We start from the raw sequence: 27,127 nt of genomic DNA on the forward strand, positions 1-27,127 counted from the left end.
ACTTTATATACAAAGATTCTATTTTATATGTATATATACTATTCTTAATTTAAAATACCTTTAATCATTTTCTCATCACCTGCATACGTATGTACTAACTATTATAAATACTTATCTTAGCATACATTATAAACAACAATCATATTATACCTCATCTTCTAAAACATACATATGTATTCTTTTGTAAACAATATAATACATATAATTTTACATCTTGTCTTAATTACTTTCCTTTATTATGAGTATACCAACATACTATTTTTATACGCGCAACATACAGTACTAACCAACATACTATTTTTATACGCGCAACATACAGTACTATCTTATTTCTTATTAATTCCCTTAGTCGTATTTTCATTATATGTACATATATAGTACTATCGTGTCATCATAACTATCTTTTAAGTATTCACCTAGGATACTTATCATGTGTAGATTATTTTCCTGTAAAATATACATCTCCTTATTCTATATGACACTTACTATTCTTATATAAATGTCATACATATTTTCCTCATGCATACATTATCAGTAACTATACTCTTTTCTAAATATACATTTATTCACATAGCTAAAAATGATCTTTTGAAATCATTTTTTTTGTAAGAAGTCTCATTTCACGTTTCTTTAAAAATAGGTAATAACATAAATAATAAATAATTAAGTAACCCTCCTCTAGTTAATTAAGCTAAGTTTAAAGACTATCTTCGGATAGATTCTGAGGGATGCTTAACACCTTTTCCTCGGAGTAAATAAAAAACCCTTACCTATATGGTTTCAAAGACTAAAAAATGGAGTTTTACTTTTTTTTTACAATGGTTTCCTAATATTTCCTAAAATTAGGTGGCGACTCTGAAAATTTGCAAAACAAGAGGAAACATAGTCATAAGTTATGAACTAGTTTTAATCCGTTAAAATAGGGCATAACACCCGTCGTGCCCAAAATATATAAGCAATGGCACTTCCGGAACAATGGAGTGCTCTCAAAGTCTGTTGATAGCTCCTATGAATCTGGATCACCTCCCTGTCTACCTGTGGGCATAAACACAATGTCCAAAGAAAAAGGACGTCAGTACGAGCATTGTCAAGTATGTAAGGCATAAACAATAACAATACATCCATGAAATAAGGAGACATCAAGTGAAGAACAACCTGTAACTGACTGTAAATTTTATAGAAGTAATGCATGCTAACTTACTTCATAAACATCATCATGTCATGTATGCATATATATATATATATATATATATATATATATATATATATATATATATATATATATATATATATATATATATATATAAGTTGCCCGACCATATAGGCACGGTGTGATCATCATTAGCTCCCGTCCAGGCCTCCCGCGTCCGGGGTAACCATCTCATGCCGCCCACTAGTGGTGTCTGCCCATGCCATCTAGACATGGTGTATACGCTGCCCGCCTTAGCGGTATCTGCCCGGTCATATAGGCGCGGTGTAATATCATCATCATGTACTCATCATCATAATGCATGCATAGAAGAAACTCAAAGACAACTATACTTTATCGGGGTGACATAAGGTCGTGAACCCCCGATTCTATTATGGTGCATTCATAAGCATTCTGCCTTACCTTGAAGGAATTGGAACATACAATAAACAACAATAATGGATCATAGTTAGAATCGTTAGCTTTAGGATCTTTAGACTTAACTCATCATCATCATTATCATACTCATAACGTATCTCTTACTTTATCTCATATGAGGCTCTTCATGGACATAGACTCATAATTTTCCGGAATGTAAGAAGGTCATGGAGAATAATGGAAAATCATGTCAGAAGATTCATGCCTTAGAAAGGAGGGACTAGCCTTACATACCTTTTCGTTTAGCTACTCTATCGCTTGAACGTTCTCCTCTAATATTCACGTTTTTCTACCTTCAAGAGAGTTTGTACTAACATTAGATAATCGATATCTTAAGCATACTTGACTAAGGCTAGAGAAAATTGGGCAGTTTTTCCTTTGTTTATACAACTTTATCCATATCATATATCAACTCCCAAACGCCTATAATAACATTCACAATATTATAACCAACAATCTTCATTCACCTACATTATCCACATTTCCCAATTTAACTTCAATTCATCCATAATCATGGTCATAGTACACTATTACGTTTACTCATATATAATGGTTATCCCATGTTCTTAATATCGCTTATAACATATTCATAATCACAACATATCAAGAATCATGATTCATTCCAAGTTACTACTCAAAATCTCATTATTCTCATCTTTGTAACCCATTTTCTATCTCCTTTCATAATCCAAGTCTTTCAACCTCTCAATACCTTAAACAATATGGAATGATCATAAAACTTACCTTAGATAGTGTGGGAATGAGCCTTGAGTGGAAATACGTCTCTTGAGCCAAAACCCTAATTCACTTCCAATGGGATTTCTTGCCTTGGATGAACCCTAATGAGTTTCTTACACTTGATTCTCTTGGTTTGTTGAAGTTGATCCTTAGTTTCACTTGAATTCTTGTGGGAGAAATGTGAAGACCTTTCTAGAGAGTTCTTGAAGTGTAGAGTGATAAAATGAAATGAATTAAATGAGGTTGGGGTCCGGACTTATATTAATTTTAAAACCTGTCCCGACTCGGTTCTACGGACCAACATACTGTCCGTATCTTTTATATGGACCGTATGTCTGACTGTATCTTTGGTCCAATGAAATTCCCCATTCTAGGCAGAACATACGACCATTATATTTTATACGGTCCGTATGTTGGACCGTATAATGCCCAGCTTTCCGAAATTCGTTCTCGTCGACTCGTTTGATCTCTAATCCTTATGAAACCTTCTTAACACTTGTTTAACACCTCATTAACAATCTAAGGGACGCTATAACTCTTCTCCAAGACATTATTAAGTCATCATTAACTTGTTACTCGTAAATCTTTTCCGATACATAACATATACCTTGCCTTTCTTGGCAAACCTTCTTCTCTTGCCTCGAATGTCTTTGAAATCTCAATTAGGATCATTAAATACTATTTCTTACTTATGAAACATCGTATACTTCGTGCCTTTCGTTAGTCCATTCAATGTGCATCAACATGAAATTTTCCGAGGTGTAACATTATTCCCTCCTTTAAAAACATTCGTCCTCGAATGTTAAGTTCTCGGGAATTCTACGAAAATTTCACCAGAGTTTCCCCTGTAATATGGCACTACCATCCTGTCACAACAGCTCATAATAACCATGCCTCACAGGGCCACACCATAATAGCAATATAGTTTGGCCACACACGCCCAAAAGCATAAAAAGAAAACATACATACCTCAAAATCTTGACATTTCATCTTGGATCTCTTCCGGGTGTTGAAATAAGCACGGGTACTTGGACTTCATATTTTCTTCCGCTTCTTAAGTCATTTATTCTTGGTTGTTATTTCTCCATAAGACCTTAACTGAGGCTACTTCTTTATTTCTAAGTCTCCGTACTTGCCTATCTAGTATGGTAACAGGTACTTCTTCATAAGCCATCTTTTCTGCCACTTGAACATCATCTACTGGCACGATCCTAGTAGGATCTCCAACACATTTACGGAGCATTGAGACATGGAAAACCGGATGGACTGATTCCAGTGCTGAGGATAAGTCCAATTCATAAGCTACTTGGCCCACATTGCGGACAATTTTATAAGGTCCTATATATCGAGGACTCAACTTCCTTTTCTTACCAAATCTCGTCACTCCTTTCATTGGCGACACCTTTAAGAATACCCAATCCTCAACCTGAGATTCTAAGTCTCGCCGACAGTTGTCCGCATAAGATTTCTGGCGACTTTGGGCTGTCAACAATCGATCTCGGATGACCTTGACCTTTTACACTACCTGTTGATTCAACTCAGGGCCTATTAACTGTACTTCTCCTACTTCAAACCACCCAATTGGGGATCTACACTTCCTTCCATATAGAGCTTCATACAGAGCCATTTGAATACTGGCGTGATAACTGTTGTTGTATGCAAACTCACTAAGGGGTAAGTGGTCATCCCAACTACCACTGAAATCTAGAACACATGCTCTTAGCATATCTTCCAAGGTCTGAATGGTACGTTCGGCTTGCCCATTAGTTTGTGGATGAAATGCCGTGCTAAGCTTTACTTGAATACCCAAACGTTCTTGGAAAGATTTTCAGAACTTAGCTGTAAATTTTGCTCCTCTATCTGTGATAATAGACATCGGAATACCATGGAGTCGCACTATCTCCTTAAGATACAGTCTTGCATAATCTTCTGCTGAGTATGTAGTTCTGAATGGAAGGAAATGGGCCGATTTCGTGAGTCTGTCCACGATCACCCATATGGAGTCATATTTACTTCGGGAATGAGGTAACCCCATAATAAAATCCATGTTGATCACTTCCCATTTCCAGGTTGGAATCTCCATTGCTTGCAATAATCCTCCTGGCTTTTGATGCTCGATTTTCACTTGTTGACAATTTGGACATTGAGCTACAAATTCTGCTATGTCTTTCTTCATTCCATCCCACCAATACATTAACTTGAGATCATGATACATCTTTATTGCACCTGGGTGAATAGAATACCGAGAATAATGAGCTTCTTCTAGAATTCAATGACGTAATTCTGCAACATTCGAAACACATAGCCTGCCTCGGTATCTAAGAACTCCATCTATAGAAGTTTCAAATGGAGACTTCTCATTCTCATGAAATATGTCTCTATAGTGGCTCAACTGAGGATCTTCATATTGAAGCTCTTTCATCTCTATGTCTAAGGATGAAATAGTTGGATTATTGATATCAATTCCTGCACTGCCTGAATCAATTAGACGAACCCCAAGGCTAGCTAGCTGGTGGAGCTCACGAATTAATTCCTTCTTCTCCGGAGGAGCTTCACATAGGCTACCCATTGATCTGCGGCTAAGCGCATCAGCTACTTCATTTGCCTTCCTGGGATGGTATAAAATACTTACATCATAATCTTTCAATAGTTCTAACCACAGTCTCTGCCGTAGATTCAACTCCTTCTGCTTGAAAATATATTGAAGACTCTTGTGATTTGTATAGACATCAATGTGAACACCATACAAGTAATGTCTCCACATCTTTAGTGCATGAATAACTGCAGCCAATTCGAGATCATGAGTTGGGTAGTTCTTTTCATGTTTCCGTAACTGCCTTGAAGCATAAGCAATGACTTTACCGTGCTGTATCAATACAAATCCTAACCCAACGCCAGAAGCATCACAATATACAACATAACCATCTGGCCCTTCTAGGAGTGTCAAGACTGGAGCTGAGGTTAACCTATCTTTCAATTCCTGAAAACTGCGTTCACAAGCATCATTCCACTAAAATTTAGCTGACTTCTGGGTTAGCTTCGTCAATGGGGCTGAAATAGTTGAAAACCCTTCCACGAATCTCCTATAGTAACCTGCCAATCCCAGAAAACTACGGGCTTCCGTGGGCGTTGTAGGCCTTGGACAAGTTTTCACAGCTTCAATTTTCTGAGTATCCACTCAAATGCCATCATCTGAAACAACATCACCCAAAAATGTCACAGAATTCAGCCAAAACTCACACTTTGAAAATTTTGCATACAATTCTCGAGTCCGAAGAATTCCAAGAACAATACGTAAATGGTCTGCATGCTCTGACTCTATCCGAGAATATACCAGAATATCATCAATGAACACTATCACAAATAGATCCAAGAGAGGCCTAAATACATTATTCATCAAATTCATAAACACTGCGGGGGAATTAGTTAACCCAAATGACATCACCCGAAATTCATAATGGTGATATCTCGTTCTGAAGGCTGTTTTGGGACTATCTTCTTCTTTAACTCTCACTTGATGATAACCTGACCTTAGGTCTATTTTGGAAAACCACTTGGCACCCTGTAATTGATCAAACAAATCATCAATTCTCGGAAGAGGATATTTATTCTTTATCGTGACCTTATTCAACTGCCTGTAATCAATACACATCCGTAATGAACTATCTTTCTTTCGTACAAATAGGACTGGTGCTCCCCAAGGTGATGAACTAGGCCTAATGAACTCCTTTTCAAGCAAGTCCTTCAATTGTGCCTTTAACTCTTTCAATTCTGCAGGAGCCATTCGGTAAGGAGGAATAGAAATAGGCTGGGTGTTCAACAACACATCAATAGCGAAATCAATCTCTCTTTCCGGAGGAAGACCCGAAAGTTCATTTGGGAATACATCCGGAAACTCATTCACTACCGGAACGGATTGGAAAGTTGGCGAATTTGCTTCGGTGTCATAGACTCGAACTAGGTGATAAATGTAACCTTTTGCTAGCGTCTTTCTTGCCTTACGGTAGGAAATAAACCTACCTCTTGGAGATGTTGTATTACCCTTCCATTCAAGCACGGGTTCTCCCGGAAATTGAAATCGAACTACTTTCATTCGACAGTCAACATTAGCATAACATGAGGCCAACCAATCCATACCCATAATCATATCGAAATCTAACATTTCCAGCTCAACTAAATCAACTTTAATCTTGCGGTCACATATCACAATTACACAATTTTTGTATACTTGTCTAGCAATCACGGGATCACCAACCGGAGTAGACACCTCAAAAGGTTTAATTGGCTCGGGTTTCACCCCAATACGACCAACAATATACAGAGTAATATAAGATAATGTAGAACCCGGATCTATCAATGCATATACGTCATGAGAAAATACGGATAATATACTTGTAACCACATCCGGGGAGGACTCAAGATCCTGGCGTCTGGCTAGAGCATAAATACGCGGCTGAGTGCCACCTGAACTGGATGCTCCCTACATCCAGAAACTCATTCACTACCGGAACGGATTGGCGACCTTGCTTCGGTGTCATGGACTCGAACTAGGTGATAAATGTAACCTTTTGCTAGCGTCTTTCTTGCCTTAAGGTAGGAAATAAACCTACCTCTTGGAGATGCTGTATTACCCTTCCATTCAAGCACGGGTTCTCCCGGAAATTGAAATCGAACTACTTTCATTCGACAGTCAACATTAGCATAACATGAGGCCAACCAATCCATACCCATAATCATATCGAAATCTAACATTTCCAGCTCAACTAAATCAACTTTAATCTTGCGGTCACATATCACAATTACACAATTTTTGTATACTTGTCTAGCTATCACGGGATCACCAACCGGAGTAGACACCTCAAAAGGTTTAATTGGCTCGGGTTTCACCCCAATACGACCAACAATATACAGAGTAATATAAGATAATGTAGAACCCGGATCTATCAATGCATATACGTCATGAGAAAATATGGATAATATACTTGTAACCACATCCGGGGAGGACTCAAGATCCTGGCGTCTGGCTAGAGCATAAATACGCGGCTGAGTGCCACCTGAACTGGATGCTCCCCACATCCAGAAACTCATTCACTACCGGAACGGATTGGCAACCTTGCTTCGGTGTCATGGACTCGAACTAGGTGATAAATGTAACCTTTTGCTAGCGTCTTTCTTGCCTTAAGGTAGGAAATAAACCTACCTCTTGGAGATGCTGTATTACCCTTCCATTCAAGCACGGGTTCTCCCGGAAATTGAAATCGAACTACTTTCATTCGACAGTCAACATTAGCATAACATGAGGCCAACCAATCCATACCCATAATCACAACGAAATCTAACATTTCCAGCTCAACTAAATCAACTTTAATCTTGCGGTCACATATCACAATTACGCAATTTTTGTATACTTGTCTAGCTATCACGGGATCGCTAACCGGAGTAGACACCTCAAAAGGTTTAATTGGCTCGGGTTTCACCCTAATACGACCAACAATATACGGAGTAATATAAGATAGTGTAGAACCCAGATCTATCAATGCATACACGTCATGAGAAAATACGGATAATATACCTATAACCACATCCGGGGAGGACTCAAGATCCTGGCGTCCGGCTATAGCATAGATACGGGGATGAGTGCCACTTGAACTGGATGCTTCCCCTCTGCCTCTACCTCGACCTGCGAGGATCTGGGGAGTCTGCCCTAGCGGGCGCACTGAAGAAGAACCAGTCGTTGATCCTGTGGGCCGAACCCCAACTCTACCACTCATTGATGGGCAATCTCGCATCATATGCCCAACCTGACCACAGGCATAGCAAGCGTCTGAACCCCGGCGACACTGTCCGAAATGTAATCTACCGCACTGGCTACATCGCGGTGCTGGGGGTCTCCTCTGGCTATAATCACCCCTAAATTGGGAACCTGAAGCTCTCGAGCTCTGACCCTGCCCTGAATAAATAGAGCGATCAAATCTCCTACCTACAAATGGAGGAGGTGCTCTAGTCACCGACTGGCCTGAGTGTCTAGAATATGACTGCCTCGATCCCCCTCTATAGTCGCTACCGGCACCCATGGATCTGGCTCTCTTACTTTGCCCTCTATCCATATCACGCTCACCCCTTTATGGATGTTGATGCTCTTCTAAGTTCTAGGCATGGGCCTGAATGCGGGAAATATCCATCCCATCTTGCAATGAAGCCGTTAAACAATCTTTAAATAAATGTGGCCCTAAGCTACTCACAAACCTGTGCACCCTATCTCCCATGTCGGCCACCATAGTCGGAGCATATCTAGCCAATGAATTAAACTGAAGGCTATACTCCCGGGCACTCATATTTCTTTGTTTCATATTTAAGAATCTATCCGCTCTAGCTCGACGGACCTCGGGTGGCAAGTAGTGGCGGATGAAGGCATCTACAAATTCTTGCCAAACTGAAGGAGGTGCATTCTCTTTTCTTGATGATATCCAATAATTATACCAAAGTACTGCCACATCTCGGAGTCTATAAGATGCCAACTCCACAGATTCAGTCTCAGAGGCATGAATAATATGTTCTCAACATTTCATCAATAAAACCTTGCGGGTCTTCGTCCAGCTTTGACAGGAAGAACTCTGGAGGATTCAAACTCATGAAATCACGGGCTCTAGTACTAACTGCCCTGTCACTTGGACCCGAACTCTGCCGCTGTGCCAGGGCGGTAACTAACTGCATCAATAAATGGATAGCTTCGGTCATTTGGTGACCCGAAGTAGCCGGTGGAGGAACTGTAGGCATAAGAGCTGAAATCGAAGCCCCCTCTTGTTCCTCTAAAACAGGCGGAGTGGGAGAGGTATTAGATTGAGCCTCATTATCCGATTCACCCTCTTCCATATTCGTTGGCGGCTCCTTTTCTACCCGCCTTTCTATCGCAGTCTTGCCCTTCTGGGCGGCTGTAGCTTTTCTCTTTAGCGGCATCTCTGAAATCATAACACACTATTAGGGGGGAGAAAATCTTATAACACGGCTCTATCGCACAATCTCATAAGAAGAAGAATGGTCATTTTTCCTAAATTCCCTGTAGCCTCTTGTTTATTAGTGTGGCGCACAACACACCATAAACAAGACTCTACTAGACACGGCTCGTAGACACTTCCTAGGACTGAACTGCTCTGATACCACTTTTGTCGAGACCCGACTAGGGGCCATGACGGGTACCCAGAGCTGACCACCGAGCACCACTCATTCTACTACTCATCATACTCATCCTGCGTTCATTCATTATTCTCATGCTTCTAATCATAGGGAAAACCATTACCACTTTCAAACATATTTACCTTTATATACATAAGCCCTTCGGCTATCAAAATAATATAAATACAACAAGGAAATCATAAGACTATACTACCCACACATACGTATCTACGAGCCTCTACTAGAGTGCTAGACATAAGGACGGGACAGGACCCCATCATGCCCAAATATATACACAAAATAATAAGCAATGGCACCTCCGGAACAATGGAGTGCTCTCAAAGTCTGCTGATAGCTCCTATGAATCTGGATCACCTCTTTGTCTACCTGTGGACATGAACACAACGTCCAAAGAAAAAGGACGTAGTACGAACATTGTACTGAGTATGTAAGGCATAAACAATAACAATACATCCATGAAATAAGGAGACATCAAGTGAAGAACAACCTGTAACTGACTATAAATTTTATAGAAGTAATGCATGCTAACTTACTTCATAAACATCATCATGTCATGTATGCATATATATATATATATATAAGCTGCCCGACCATATAGGTACGGTGTGATCATCATTAGCTCCCGTCCATGTCTCCCGCGTCCAGGGTAACCATCTCATGCCTCCCACTAGTGGTGTCTGCCCATGCCATCTAGACATAGTGTATACGCTGCCCGCCTTAGCGGTGTCTGCCCGGCCATATAGGTACGGTGTGATCATCATTAGCTCCCGTCCAGGCCTCCCGCGTCCGGGGTAACCATCTCATGCCGCCCACTAGTGGTGTCTGCCCATACCATCTAGACATAGTGTATACGCTGTCCGCCTTAGCGGTATCTGCCCGGCCATATAGGCGTGGTGTAATATCATTATCATGTACTCATCATAATGCATGCATAGAAACTCAAAGACAGCTATACTTTATCGGGGTGATATAAGGTCGTGAACCCCCGATTCCATTATGGAGCATTCATAAGCATTCTGCCTCACCTTGAAGGAATTGACACATAAGGTGAGTGTATACAATAAACAACATCAATGGATCATAGTTAGAATCCTTAGCTTTAGGATCTTTAGACTTAACTCATCATCATCATTATCATACTCATAACGCATCTCTTACTTTATCTCATATGAGGCTCTTCATGGACATAGACTCATAATTTTTCGGAATGTAAGAAGGTCATGGAGAATAAGGGAAAATCATGTCATAAGATTCATGCCTTAGAAAGGAGGGAATAGCCTTGCATACCTTTTCGTTTAGCTACTCTATCGCTTGAACGTTCTCCTCCAATATTCACGTTTCTACCTTCAAGAGAGTTTGTACTAACATTAGATAATCGATAGCTTAAGCATACTTGACTAAGACTAGAGAAAATTGGGCAACATTTCCTTTGTTTATACAACTTTATCCATATCATATATCAACTCCCAAACGTCTATAATAACATTCACAATATTATAACCAACAATCTTCATTCACCTACATTATCCACATTTCCCAATTTAACTTCAATTCATCCATAATCATGGTCATAGTACACTATTACGTTTACTCACATATAATGGTTATCCCATGTTCTTAATATCGGTTATAACATATTCATAATCACAATATCAAGAATCATGATTCATTCCAAGTTACTACTCAAAATCTCATTATTCTCATCTTTGGGGTCTTTATATTAATTTTAAAACTTGTCCCGACTCGGTTCTACGAACCAACATACGGTCTGTATCTTTTATATGGACCGCATGTCTGACCGTATCTTTGGTCCAGTGAAGGTCACCATTCTGGGCAGAACATACGGCCTAACATACGACCAGTATATTTTATACGGTCCGTATGTTGGACCGTACAATGCCCAACTTTCCGAAATTCGTTCTCGTCGACTCGTTTGATCTCCAATCCTTATTGAACCTTCTTAACACTTGTTTAACACCTCATTAACAATCTAATGGATGTTATAACTCTTCTCCAAGACATTATTAAGTCATCATTAACTTGTTACTCGTAAATCTTTTCCGATACATAACGCATACCTTGCCTTTCTTAGCAAACCTTCTTCTCTTGCCTCGAATGTATTTGAAATCTCAATTAGGATCATTAAATACTATTTCTTACTGATTGAAACATCGTATACTTCATGCCCTTCGTTAGTCCATTCACTGTGCATCAACATGAAATTTTCCGAGGTGCAACGAAAATGTTATTCACACTCTTTAAATTGAGAACTCCGCTACCTTCACAAAACTGAGACAAGCAAATTAATTACTCCCTCTCATATTAGTTGTCAAGGTTATTACAAATATTCTTCCTAAAATATTTGTCATTTTATAAAGTCAAAGATAATTTTTTTTTCTCATTTTACTTTTAATATTTAATTGTTTGAAAGTAGACAATATTAATTATGTAGCATAGATATTGACTAATGATTGCTTAAATACCAATAAGATTAGTTTAGGTCTTGTTTAAGAAAAAGATAAAGGTAGGTTACTAAAAAATATAGTACCACTTCTTATTATAATGTTTTAAGGAACATGCAAAAGAGAAATATGACAACTAATATGAGAACGACCGATCGGGTAACCAGAACATACCTAAATATCAAATGGCTCAAGAAAATACACATCATCAGCAATATTAAAAGCTACCGCCAATCACACCATTTCCTGAACTATACTCTTCAAATCAAATCTATCACTATTCCCATCATCCCCAAATAACATTTTGTATGTCATTTTCCCAATCAAATCACCAATCTTCTCACCAAGATCCACCACTTCACCACCCACCTTCAACTGCTCCACCAAGAACCCAATTTCCTCTTTCTTCATCCACCAAAGGACCAAATTTTATCCACTGTAAGCAGTTCTTGCCTCTTGGGTGCAAAATTGTACCGATCCGTTTGATAGTTATAACCTTTTCGGTGCTTTTAACCCTTTTTAGAGATTGTTTAGCTCACACTTGACCCGAGGGGACCATTGACACGCTTCCCGAGGTCTTTGGTTACGATTTGGGTGACTTTGTGGGAAATTTGAGATTAAAGCAAAAAGAGTTGACTCAAAGTTGACTTTTGGATACACGGACCTTTTTAGGGAATCCGTTGATTCCAAGAGGTCTGGATGGTCTTTTAGAACTTGTGAGTATACTCAGTTCGGTTGCTAATACACTCAGGTGCATTTTGGGACTTCGGTTAGGAAGTTGGTTTTGAGGTATAGGGGGTTCACTCGGTCAACGAGACCTCCGTTGGGAATTCTGAGGCCACGAGTGCGTTCATAGCGTGTTTTTATGTATTCTTACATATATGGTTTGTGAGCAGATGGCCTCGGGTGATAGTCGGGATTTCAAATGGAATTAGTGAAAACTTGGGAGTTTCTGGTGTCTGGTGCCCGCTATGGCGACACCAGGACTGCGGCAGCGGTACTGCTTTAGCAGTTACCCTACCGCTGTAGCGGTTTGTGTATTTTTCGCGGGACAGCAAAAGCGATCATGGGGCCGCGGAAGCGGTGCCACTGAAGGGGGCGCGGAAACGGGTGACGGGCAGTTAGATTCATTAAATGTGTGTTAAAAGCCCTAAGTCCTTCATTCATTACCACTCCGAAAATAAGCTATTGGGAGCATTTCAATGCATTTCTTGGGGGAAAATCATTGTGGTAAGTCCTTTCACCTTCCTTTCCATTCCACGTTTCGTTAATCACCTTTGGAATCCATTAAACATGCTAGTTTTCTTAAGAAATGATGGATTGAAAGAGGGTTTTATGGGTTCTTCACTCTAGGCTATTAAGTTTTGATTTATTGATTGGGTTAGCTTCATTAAGCATGGAATTGATGATTAAAAACTATTATTGCATGATTCCTTCCTTATTAGTGTGTAATTTATGAAATTTGAAGTTAGGGTTCTTACCCAAATTTGAGGGTTTTGCCTAGAATCTGAATTTAAGTGATTTGTTAGTTCTTCTAGTTTATAATTGATGGGAATTGATCACCTAGATCATTAATTTCATATTGAGACCTATAGGTTCCTAGTTTCATCACTTTAGTTCATAAAACGCATTCCATAGGTTGGGATTTGGGTCTTGAATAGAATTAAGGATTGAATGTTGTTTCTTCTTCATTCTAATTTCATAATTCGGATATGATTAGACTTCCATTATCTCGAGGCTCAAAGGAAGGGAAAGACTAAGGTTTGACTATTGCAGACTTTGCTGGTCGGCTCTCCAGGTAGGTTACGGTTTACCTTATGGTGAGACTTTGATTAGTGAAGCGTATTTTTAGATGATATTTTCGGAGAATGCATGTAAACTTTCGGGTATGAAGTTGGGTTGGATATTGTCTTAGGTTGGGCCTTGTTGTATGATTTGGGGGCTAGCCACCCCGTTGTGTTGTTAACTTCTCTTGATCTATTTACTTATTGGCTCGTTGCCACCTTGAGACATCGGATATTGGTGATTAGTGATATATCATGGCTATGATATTGCGATACTTTACTTGATTGATATTGAGATGAGAATTGTAATTCCATTGTGGCTTATTGTGTAGCCTTATTGTTGATATTACTTGTGTGCCATGTGTGGTACTGTTTGGGATTGAATTGATTGTTGATATTACATTGCATCGTATTCATACTCATTTCCATGATACATTGATATTGCATGGTTATAGTACTGATGATGATAAGTGAGAGAGTGTAGCTTCCGAGGTCTTTGCCAGAGAGGTCATTTACCGGAGCGGGATGAGTGTATGTTGCCCGAGGCCTGTTGCCGGGAACTAATGAGTTTTCGATGCCTGAGGTCTTTTGCCGGGATCGAGAGAGTGCTTGTCGCCGAGGTCTTTGCTGGGACGAGTGGTGCATAGACTTCACGGCTCCCTAATGGGTTGTGCTCCGGAGATGTGATGTTCCATTGTCGGAGTACATGTGTACGGTGCATATGCATTGCATTCATCATACATACATTATTGCATTGTACCCTTTGGTTTCCTGTGATATAGTTGTGATATGGTTGTGATGTACTGGTTCGGAACGGTTATACTGAGACTTGGCACAGTTGGGTTTAGATGCTATAATATAGGTGATGCGCTGTTGTGATATGATTGTGATATATTGGTTCGAAACGGTTATATTGATACTTGACACAGTTGGGTTTAGATGCCATAACATAGGTGATGCCTTGTATTGCGGTTATGTATTCGTGTTGACTTGTAGCTTGTTGTTTTACGTGTTTATCTTGATTTGTTGTCTTAATATACGTTAGCTAGTCTTAGTCGGCCTATGATACCTGCCAGTACTTGTTGTTTGTACTGACTTGTACTTGCTGCATTATTTTATGAATGTAGAGTACCAGGTGGGATCTACTTCTACACTAGCATTCTTTTATGATTGCAGAGTACCAGGTGGGATCTACTTCTACTCCTCGTGGCTGATATTCGAGAATTACTGATTCGAGTCTCTACAGGGTGAGCATGAGGACGTTCGCTGCTCGAAGACTCTTTCTATTATTATGTCTTGTTTTCCATTGTAAGACATCATTTTGAGACTACTTACGTATTATTATTCAGACTAGTAGTATTTAGTTAGATGCTCTTGTATGACTAGAGCAGAGACTGGGGTGGATTTCGTTTACTTCCGCACTTATTTATATGATTATCGTGAGACTTACGTTATTTACTTTCTTCCGCTATATTCTTCTATTATTTGTGAATATTTAGTTAAAGGTTCGCCTACCGAGGTAGGAAAGGTAGGTGCCTGCATGACTTAGTGAATATGGTTCATGACAAGTCGGTATTAGAGCCCTAGGTTACCCGGTCTATAATATAAGAGCGTGTCTAGCTGAGTCTCGTGGATCGGTACGATGAGCTCCGTACTTATCTGTGAGAGGCTATCGGACATTTAAGAAACTTCACTTTCTTTCATTCTTTCGTGCTACTTTATTCTACTTGGTATCTGAAACAATCAAATTGGTATCTGAAACAATCGAATTGTTTATCTGATTCTTATCTCTTCTCTCACATATGGTGAGGACTCGAGCCACGATAGCTCGAGATCAGGTGCTAGAGCCCGCAGCTGCGGTTGGCACCAGAGGACAAGCGACAGTTAGAGGACGCGATCGAGCTAGAGGCCGCGGGGCGTCCCCAGCCAGGGGCAGGGCTCCTGCGGCTGGGCAGCGACGTGCGAGATCTCCATCTCCAGAGCCTGAGCCTGAGGTTCAGCAAGTTCGAGACCAGGCCATCGAGGATGATGTGGCTCCAGCACGGGCAACCCCCGAGGTCACTTTAGAGCAGACGATGCAGGATACTATGGCTCATGTTCTACTTCATTTGGATGCCCCGCAGAATGCCGCTGGTGATACTTCTCCGAGTGGAGGATCACAGACCCCTCGAGCAGCGGCAGACCAGTGCAGCGCACCCTGCTGCGGCTATAGCTCTAAGAATGGATGCAGTGCTGGCCCCGGGAGATGATCTTAGACCCATGGCAGGCCCTGTTATGACTTTGACCGATCAGGATCTGGTAGGGAGATTCAGGAAGATGGATCCGCGGAGATTCGCTGGTACTTCTAGAGAGGATGCATATGAGTTTATATTGGACATGCATGAGTTATTGCACAGGATGGGGATAGTTGAGACCCACGGGGTCGATTATATGTCATACCAGTTTCGCGGAGACGTGAAGACCTGGTGGATGTACTTCATTTTTTGTAGACTAGAGGGTTCTCCTCCACTTACTTGGACACAGTTTTATCGAGTCTTCATTGAGAAGTATGTGTCCCGTGCCTTGAAAGAGGCACGTATAGATGAGTTCCTCCACTTGCAGCAGAGGGGATTATCTGTTGATGCTTATGTGACTCGCTTCTTGCATTTGGCCCATTATTTAGCACCCCTGATTCCTACTGAGCCCGACAAGATTCGATGATTTGTTGGTGGGCTCGCTATTTCTCTTCAAATCCCATGCCTTCAGATTAAGGCCATAGGTTCTTCCTTCCATCCATTGTTGATCATGCTTCTTTAGTCGAGGCCGCTAAGCTCACGCATTTGGAGGAGTTAGTGAGAAGAGGCAGTGACAGTTTGGGGGTTACAGTGGTTCCAGCTCGAGGGGCTCCGAACAGTCTTCTAGGTAGTATCATTCCTATTTCGTCTGCCCTGTATAGTCAGCATTGCAAGCTTCTTCTAGTGGGCCATCCAGGCAGAGAGCTTTTGAGATCTCATTTTCTCGACTAGCAGACAGAGTTGTTGCAGCTGGGTCTTTAGTTTCGGTTCATCAGACTCCGCCTCCTAAGGCTTGTTTTACGTGTGGAGCACTTAGTCATTTTGCTCAAGATTGTCTATGACCCAGGCAGGGTTATCAGCCTCAGAGGACCCCGGTAGCTTCAGGTAGCCGAGGTGGTACTTCTTCGAGAGGTGGTGCTCAGTCAGGCCGCAGAGGTCTACAGATTTCTAGAGGTGGGTTCCGGGCCAGTAGAGGTGGGTCCCAGATTTTGAGAGGTGGATCACAGTCTGGATAGTTTGGTCGTGGTGGGGCCCAGTGTTATTCGTTCCTAGGTAGACCCAAGGCGGAGGCCTCAGATGCTGTCATTTCAGGTACCATTTCTGTCCAACATAGAGCAGCATCTGTATTATTTGATCCTGGGTCCACTTATTCGTATGTGTCTACATATCATGCTGTTGGTTGGGACTTGACTTGTGATAGCATAGCGGCACCTATTCATGGGTCTACTCCAGTTGGAGATTCTGTTGTGGTTGATCGAATCTATCGGTTGTGCTTAGTTACTTTTATGGGTTATGATACATGGGTAGTCTTGATGATACTTGATATGGTGGATTTCGATATTATTTTAGGTATGACCTGACTTTCTTCTTATCATGCGATCTTGGACTGTCATGCCAAGACAGTCACTTTAGCCATGCCGAGCATTCCTAGACTTGAGTGGAGTGGTACTCCTAGTGCCGCTCCGAAAAAAATTATTTCCTTTCTTTAGCCGAAGAAATTAGTCAACAAGGGGTGTTTAGCTTATCTGGCTCATGTGTGTGACACTACTGTTGCATCTCCACTCCTTGAGTCCATTCGCATTGTGAGCGAGTTCGCGAAGGTATTCCCATCCGATCTGCCGGGTATGCCACCCGATCGCGATATTGTCTTTTGTATTGACCTGAATTCGAGCACCCGTCCTATTTCTATTCTGCCATATCGGATGGCACCCGCCGAGTTGAGAGAGCTTAAGGAGCAGTTGTCAGATTTATTGAGCAAAGGGTTCATTAGACATAGTGTCTCCCCTTGGGGTGCTCCTGTGTTGTTCGTGAAGAAGAAAGATGGATCTCTGAGGATGCACATCGATTATCGCCAACTGAACTAGGTTTGTATTCGTAACAAGTTTCCTATGCCTCATATTGATGATTTATTTGACCAGCTTCAGGGTGCTTCAGTGTTCTCGAAGATTGACGTGTGTTCAGGCTACCATCAGCTGATGATTAGGGCTGAAGATATTCTGAAGACGGCTTTTCGGACGAGATATGGGCATTATGAGTTTTTGGTGATATCATTTGGGCTTACCAATGCCCCGGCTGCATTCATGACTTTCACGAATGACATCTTTAGGCCATTCTTTGACTCCTTTGTGATTGTGTTTATTGATGATATCTTGGTGTATTCCAAGAATAGAGAGGAGCATGCGAGCCATCTTCGCACTGTACTTAGGTTGTTAAAGAAGAATAGTTTGTTTGCCAAGTTTTCAATGTGCGAGTTTTTGTTGGAGTCTATGGCATTCTTGGGCCACGTTATGCCTAATGAATGGATCATGGTTGATCCTCAGAAGATTGAGGCTGTGAGAGATTGGGCGAGGGCCACTACTATGATCAAGATCCGTAGTTTAGTGGGTTTGGCCAGTTACTACTGCTGATTTGTGAAGGGTTTCACTTCTATTGCTTAGCCGTTGACCAGATTGACTCAGAAGGATATTCCCTTCCAGTGGTTCGATGATTGTGAGGAGAGCTTTCAAAAGCTCAAGACCCTTTTGACTTTATCCCCGATTCTAGCATTACCCGTGGAGGGTAAGGATTTCTCAGTTTATTGTGATGCATCCCGTGTGGGTTTAGATGTTGTTTTGATGTAGAAGGGTAGGGTCATAGCCTATGCTTCCCGTCAATTGAAGATCCATGAGAGGAATTACCCTACCCATAATTTGGAGTTGTTAGCTATGGTCTTCCCTTTAAAGATCTGGAGGCATTACTTGTATGGTGTCCATTGTGAGGTTTTCACCGATCACCGTAGCCTTCAGTACGTGTTTACCCAGAGAGATCTTAATTACATGTAGCGCCGATGGATAGAGCTCCTGAAGGACTATGACATCTCTATTTTTTATCACCCAGGGAAAGCCAATGTTGTTGTTGATGCCTTGAGTCGCAAGGCCACTAACATGGGGAGTTTAGCCTGTTTAGTTGTTTCTGAGCGTCCGTTGGCCATGGAGGTTCAGACTCTGGCCAACAGTTTCGCTCGCCTTGATATTTCAGCCCTAGGTAGAGTTTTAGCTTGTGTGGAGGCGAGATCATTCTTGGTAGATCAGATCAGGACTCATTAGTTTGAGGATGCTCAGTTGAGTAAGATTCGAGATAGGGTTCTGAGGGGTGAGGCCAAGGAGGCCATGATTGATTCTGAGGGTACTTTGAGGATTAAGGGCACGTGTGCATTCCTCGCGTTGGTGACTTGATTCATTTGATTTTGACTGAGGCCCATGGCTCTCGATATTTTATTCATCCGGGGGCGACTAAGATGTATCATGATTTGAGGCAACATTACTGGTGACGCCGCATGAAGAGGGATATAGTCGATTTTGTGGCTAAGTGTGGGAATTGTCAGCAAGTTAAGTATGACCACCATCGACCCGGTGGTGTACTTCAGAGAATGTCAATTCCCGAGTGGAAGTGGGAGAGGATTGCCATGGATTTCATTGTGGGTCTTCGGGTAAGTTCGATTCGATTTGGGTGATAGTTGATCGGTTGACTAAGTCCGCTTATTTCATTCCAGTTCAGGTTTCTTATACCGCGAAAAATTTAGCCAAGTTGTACATTCATGACATTATGAGATTGCATGGGGTTCCCATTTCTATCATATCCGATCGGGGTACTATCGTCACTTCCCATTTATGGAGAGCTTTTCATGACGAGTTGGGTACCCAAGTGGATCTCTGTACAAATTTCCACCCCCATACCGATGGGCAGTCCGAGCGGACCATTCAGGTGCTCAAGGATATGTTGAGGGCTTGTGTTATAGACTTTGGTGGTCATTGGGATCAGTATTTGCCGTTGGCAGAGTTTGCATATAACAACAGTTATCATTCGAGTATCGACGTGGCGCCTTTTAAGGCTTTGTATGGTAGGAGATGTAGATCTCCGATGGGTTGGTTTGATGCATTTGAGGTTTGACCTTGGGGTACGGATCTTTTGAGAGAGTCTCTTGAGAAGGTGAGGGTCATTCAGGCCAAGCTTTTGGCAACTCAGAGTCGACAGAAGATGTATGCGGAACGTCCGAGATTTAGAGTTCGCCGTTGGTGATCAGGTTCTATTGAATATTTCACCCATGAATGGTGTTATGAGGTTTGAGAAGAGAGGTAAGTTTAGTCCGAGTATATTGGGCCATTTAAGATCCTTGATCGTGTGGGCGATGTTGCTTATGTGTTGGCCTTGCCACCAGGATTGGCAGGCGTGCATCCAGTTTTCCATGTGTCTATGCTGAAGAAGTATCATGCCAATGGTACCTATATTGTTCGTTGGGACTCAGTATTTTTTTATGAGAATCTGACTTATGAGAAGAAGCCTATTGTGATTTGGATAGGCAGGTTCGAAAGTTGAGGTCTAAGGAGATAGCTTCTGTGAAGGAGCAATGGAAGCATCATCCTGTTGAGGAGGCCACTTAGGAGACTGAGTCCGACATGCATAGCTGATATCCTCAGTTGTTTGCCGATTCAGGTACTTTTCCATTCTTTTCCCTTCGTAGCTCGAGGACGAGCAACAGTTTAATTGGTATAAGATGTAACGACCTGTTTGGTCGTTATAGCCTTTTCAGTGCTTTTGACCCTTTCCCAACCTTTTTAGCTCACATTTGACCCGAAAGGATCGTTGACACACTTCCCGAGGTATTTGGTTATGATTTGGGTGACTTTGTGAGAAATTTGAGCTTAAAGCGAAAAAGAGTTGGCTCAAAGTTGACTTTTGGGTAAACAAACCTTTTTTAGGAATCCGTCAATTCCGAGAGATCCGGATGGTCTTTTAGAACTTGTGTGTATACTCGATTCGGTTCCCAATGCACTTGGGAGTATTTTGGGACTTGGGTTGGGAAGTTAGTTTTGAGGTATCGGGGGTTGACCGAGTCAATGAGACTTCCGTTGGGAATTTCGAGGCCACGAGTTCGCTCGTAGCGTGTTTTTATGTATGTCTGCATATATGGTTTGTAAGCAGATGGCCTCGGGTGATAGTCGGGATTTCATATGGAATTAGTGAAAACTTAGGAGTTTTTGGTGTCTGGTGCCCGCTATGGCGGCACCAAGACTGCGGCACCAGTACCGCTTTAGCGGTTTGTGTATTTTTCGCAGGACTGCAAAAGCGGTCATGGGGCCGTGGAAGCGGTGCCGCTGAAGCGCTGAAGGGGGCGCGGAAGCGGGTGACAGGTAGTTAGATTCATTAAATGTGTGTTAAAAGCCCCAAGTCCTTTATTCATTACCACTCCGAAAATAGAGCTATGGGGAGAATTTCAAGGCATTTCTTGGGGGAAAATCATTGTGGTAAGTCCTTGCACCTTCCTTTCCATTCCATGTTTCATTAATCACCTTTGGAATCCATTGAACATGCTAGTTTTCTTAAGAAATGATGGATTGAAAGGGGGTTTTGTGGGTTCTTAATTCTAGGCTATTAAGTCTTGATTTATTTATTGGGTTAGCTTCATTAAGCATGAAATTGATGGTTAAAAACTATTATTGCATGATTCCTTCCTTATTAGTGTGTAATTTATGAAATTGGAAGTTAGGGTTCATACCCAAATTTGAGGGTTTTTCCTAGAATCCGAATTTAAGTGATTTGTTAGTTCTTCTAGTTTATAATTGATGGGAATTGATCACTTAGAGCATTAATTTCATATTGAGACCTATAGGTTCCTAGTTTCATCACTTTAGTTCATAAAACTCATTCTATAGGTTGGGATTTGGGTCTTGAATAGAAGTAAGGATTGAATGTTGGTTTCTTCTTGATTCTAATTTCATAATTCGGATATGATTAGACTTCCATTATCTCGAGGCTCAAAGGAAGGGAAAGACTAAGGTTTGACTATTGCAGACTTTGCTGGTCGGCTCTCCAGGTAGGTTACGGTTTACCTTATGGTGAGACTTCGATTAGCGAAGCGTATGTTTAGATGATATTTTCTAGAGAATTCATGTAAACTTTCGGGTATGAAGCTGGGTTGGATATTATCTTAGGTTGGGCTTTGTTGTATGATTTGGGGCTAGCCACCCCGTTGTGTTGTTGACTTCTCTTGATCTATTTACTTATTGGCTCGTTGCCACCTTGAGACATCGGATATTGGTGATTAGTGATATATCGTGGCTATGATATTGCAGTACTTTACTTGATTGATATTGAGATGAGAATTGTGAATTGTGGCTTATTGTGTAGCCTCATTATTTATATTACTTGTGTGCCTTGTGTGGTATTGTTTGGGATTGATGTTGATATTACATTTCATCGTATTCATACTCATTTCCATAATACATTGATATTGCATGGTAATGGTACTGATGATGATAAGTGAGAGAGTGTAGCCTCCGAGGTCTTTGCCGGAGAGAGTAAAAGAGAGATGAGAGTCTGTGATCCGAGGTCATTTACCGGAGTTGGATGGGTGTACGTTGCCCGAGGTCTTTTGCCGGGAACGAATGAGTGCTCGATGCCCGAGGTCTCTTACCGATCGAGAGAGTGCTTGTCGCCAAGGTTATTGCTGGGACGAGTGGTACATGGACTTCGCGGCTCCCTAATGAGTTGTGCTGCCGAGATGTGATGTTCCATTGTCGGAGTACATGTGTACGGTGCATATGCATTGCATTCATCATACATACATTATTGCATTGTACCCTTTGGTTTCCTGTGATATAGTTGTGATATGGTTGTGATGTAGTGATTCAGAACGGTTATACTGAGACTTGGCACAGTTGGGTTTAGATGCTATAATATAGGTGATGCACTGTTGTGATATGATTGTGATATGTTGGTTCGGAACGGTTATACTGATACTTGGCACAGTTGGGTCTAGATGCTATAACATAGGTGATGACTTGTATTGCGGTTATGTATTCGTGTTGACTTGTAGCTTGTGGCTTTACGTGTTTATCTTGCTTTGTTGTCTTTATATACGTTAGCTAGTCTTAGTCAGCCTATGGTGCCCACCAGTACTTATTGTTTGTACTGACCTGCACTTGCTGCATTCTTTTATGAATGTAGAGTACCAGGTGGGATCTACTTCTACTCCTCGTGGCTGATATTCAAGGATTGCTGATTCGGGTCTCTACAGGGTGAGCATGAGGACGTTCGTTGCCCGAAGACTCTTCCTATTATTATGTCTTATTTTCCATTATGAGACATCCTTTTGAGACTACTTATGTATTATTATTCAGACTAGTAGTATTTAGTTAGATGCTGTTGTATGACCAGACTAGATACTGCGGTGGATTTCGTTTACTTCCGCACTTATTTATATGATTATCGTGAGACTTATGTTATTTGCTTTCTTCTGCTATATTCTTCTATTATTTGTAAATGTTGAGTTAAGGGTTCTCCTACCGAGGTGAGAAAGGTAGGTGCCCTCACCACTTAGTGAAATTGGGTCGTGACCAGAATTTTTGAGCATTATGCCACTGTGGCCCATAAGGTGCAAAGGCTAACCTCTTATCACCATTACTCATGTAATTTACCGCCTTGATCTTTGGTCGGCTGGCAAAAAAGGCATCGTGGGTCTTTAGTATCATCCCCGCGGTTTCTGCGGTTGAAACCACCACCGTTGGAACGTTCCCGAGCTTTAAGAACATTATTGGATCGTATTTTTGGGCAGATCTTAGAGGGTACGATGAGGGAGGTACCTGTTGGAAAAGATAATTCAAAGTTCTATGAAATCAAAATTAGTTAGAATCTGTATAATTTATAGTCAGAATTATATATGAAGAGGTTTTTTTTGTTTTGAGTTAATAGGTTTTGCACTATTATACAGAGAGGTGTTGCTAGCTGTTTTTCATATCGTGGAGATTGTAGTAGAGCACGTTCAAAGATTTATAATATTATAAATAAAATTTGACCCTTAAATACCTAACATGTGGAGATTGCCAATTATGGGAAGGCCACATGGACCTGGCGGAAGTTTTTAGTGAACTTTTTCCGACGCCGCCCTCCATCGGAAATGGATTAAGTGAAAGAGAAAACCGATGAAAATTGAAAGAAAGACTATGGATATGGAGAACAACATCGGTGAGTTTTTGATTTGGAATTGGGATAATCTAATCAAAATGAATAGAAATACTATCAACTAGGTAGATATGCTAAATACTGCTGGTGAAACAAATATGAATTTACAACTTTGAAAAGTGACGTGCAAGTAGATTGTAGATGCATCATGCATGCATGTGTAAAGTTGTCATGTACTAAAAGGGATGGGTTATCCAATTCGTCACCCAAATTGATAAAGGTCAGAAACGGTGGAGGCATTTTCAAGTATGTCGGCTATAATTAAGCTTTCGGTTTGTTTGGTTTTAATTTTTTTTTTCCACATTTAGTCGGTTAAAATATTTTGATAAATATTTTTATGAAAAAAATAAGTGAATAAAATAACTACTGTAATGGAAGTACAAAAAATAAGTTTCATAAGTGACATTTTAATCGAAGTTAGTTCGAGTGGTGATTGATAAATGTTCAGGAAATGTGCAATGATTTCGGGTCAGTGTGGTTTGATTAGAACTTGATGAATTGCGTTCATAATTCCAAAAGAACTTATGGGTCCCCAGTAAATCACCTTCATGAATTCGATGAGTTTCAGTTTAGCTTTGGAGTTTGTGTGAGTAGGCTTGAATGATATCTTACCGGGGTCAGCCTTTCGGTTAGTATAAGGGGTTGCAATGGGCATGGTAATGATTCAAGGAGGTACTATGGGTGCGATAAATATTCGTAGTGGTCAGATTGAGTTCCGACGGACTTTGCTCGGATTGGTACTCGGTGGTATGTTTCTATATAGTGATTTGAAGGTTTAAGAAGACTTAGAACTAGTCAAGTTGGCTGTCAGTAAAATCAGTTTTAATGAAATTGCGTAGGGATCTCAGATGAATCAAGGATTCTTTCTGGCGAGAGTAAGTTATGGTTTCAGAATTTTGGTATGTGTGTTCATGTGTTTCTAAGGAATCGCAGTACGAAAAACGGCTTTAGCAGGTGCAAAAGAAAGGCTAACGGAATCAGAATATCTTTCCGGTTTTGAATGGGCTATGGTTTGTGGTCATGCTTCAAAGAATTGCGTCGGTTTGAGAAAGTATGTGTGTGGGTGGGGGGGGGGGGGGGGGGCGCTATTGATCTCGTTTAGAGTTTCGGCTTTATCAAATCAGAGAATTTGAGCAAAAGCAATTCGTTTATTTGAGGATCCGTTGTGAGGTAAATTCGAATACGGAGATACGAGGATTGGATCTTGAGCTAAGTTTAAAGAGTTGTGACTGATTAAGTGAGTGCGCAAGTTCTTCTAAAGGTTACACCCATGTAGGGTGTCATGCGATTTGGGAAAGAGGGCAAGTGAGCCCGAGGTGTATTGGCCTATTTGAGACTATCTGTTGTATTGACCTTGTGTTTTACGAGTTAGTTTTCCACCAGAACGATCAGGTGTTCATCCGGTCTTCCATGGGTTTTATGTTGAAGAAGTACTGTTCTGGTGGTTCCTGTATCATTCGTTGGGATTCATTTTTGTTCGATGAGAATCTTTCCTATATGGAGAAGTCCGACATGCGTTCTAGATATCCAATTGTTGCGGACTCAAGTATTTTTCCCCGTTCTCTTCCTTGTAACTCGAGGACGAGCGATGGTTTAATTGGTATCTAATGTAATGACTGTTGACACCTAATTTTTAACCTTCCGTAATTTATTTTAATTATTCAGAGTCCCTGAATGACAAACAAGTGCACCATGCATTTTTAGAGGTCAAAATGATTTTTATAAAATTATTTAGGTCAAGATTTTACCCTTTTAATTGGTAAAATAATTTCTATGATATCATAAATCATTTAGGAATTAATTAGTCCATTTTGTGACATTTATAAGATATTTGTTAAATTTCATCAAAGAAAAGCAGTTTAAAATATTTATTTGTTTAATTTTTGAAATTGTCAAAAATCAAATTAGCAAATATATCATTCCCTTTAATCCAAGGAATTTGATTAATTAAAAGAATTTACCATTTTACCCCTCAATCTTTAATTCTGCATGTTTAACATGCATTGGCATAATTTGTTAGAATTGGTCATTATTATTTCTAGAATTTAAATAGGATTATGATCATTGTTGCAAATTAGCTTTTAATTGTTTAATTGTTTCTATTATGACCAAAATTGAATTAACCAATTCATGGTTTAAGGCAATTGGGGTAATTTTTGCAAAAATTAGTCCCTTGATGGCCTTAATTGAAATAAGCAACCTCATTGGGTCAAATTAATTCTGGTCATTAGTGTAATTTAGCTTTAATTGGCTAAATAGGGCCATAATCGAAATAATTAATCAGGCTAAAATTAACCAGGTTCATTATTGCAATTAGCTGATTAAGTAAAAAAAGAGGTTATAATTAGAATGGTCAATTAGATTTAAATCAATTAAGGCTATATTTGCAAAATTGAGCTTGTTTACACAATTAGACATATTTTAAATTAATTAATAGATTAATTACGTCCTAATTTGTTTATAATTAAAATACTATGGTGGATAATTGATATTCTTATTATTTGTCCATTTGTTAAATTGCCCATGCTACCCCTAAACCTAACCCTAGCACCGCCCCTTCCCCCATTTCCCTCTCTCCTCGCTGGATTGCCAAAAATGTCATCAATTATGAGAGGTCAGACGCATATCAGTCTTAATACAACCAAATTGGTGCAACATTTAAAGTTTTGTTGTCTCTTTCTTCCAATTTCTACCAAACAACACCTACAATGGTAAAATACACTCTTTTTTCACTTTTTTCTAGTCAAAGTTTGCAGATTATAATGGTGATGTTGTTATTTTTCGAATTTTTAAGCTTAATTCTTATTGGTCCGTAGAGGGTTGGTTCAGATCGACCTAAAGTGGAACAAATCTGACCATATACGCATGTTTGCTTGGAATCCTAGTCGTTAATTTCACAAGTTGAGTATTTTGCATCTAGAAATCTGTTTGTCCCACATCGTTAGTCTTAGGGTTTCTTATAGTTTTGGGGTTCTATAAATAGAACTTCAACCCTCACAAGTAGATAAATTTGCACAACCTGAAAAAGCTAGGATTTTAAGTTTAACT

The 27,127-nt window shown here is 40.5% G+C and overlaps 1 pseudogene; it reads right to left on the minus strand.

Annotated features, from left to right (window-relative positions):
- LOC132612925 (cytochrome P450 CYP736A12-like) overlaps positions 1–24,080 on the minus strand; it is a 39,982-nt pseudogene extending 15,902 nt beyond the window's left edge.
- Between the last annotated feature and the right edge of the window lie 3,047 nt (positions 24,081–27,127).

Source organism: Lycium barbarum, chromosome 10 (assembly GCF_019175385.1).
Source record: "Lycium barbarum isolate Lr01 chromosome 10, ASM1917538v2, whole genome shotgun sequence".
In the NCBI taxonomy this organism is placed as follows: Eukaryota; Viridiplantae; Streptophyta; class Magnoliopsida; order Solanales; family Solanaceae; genus Lycium; species Lycium barbarum.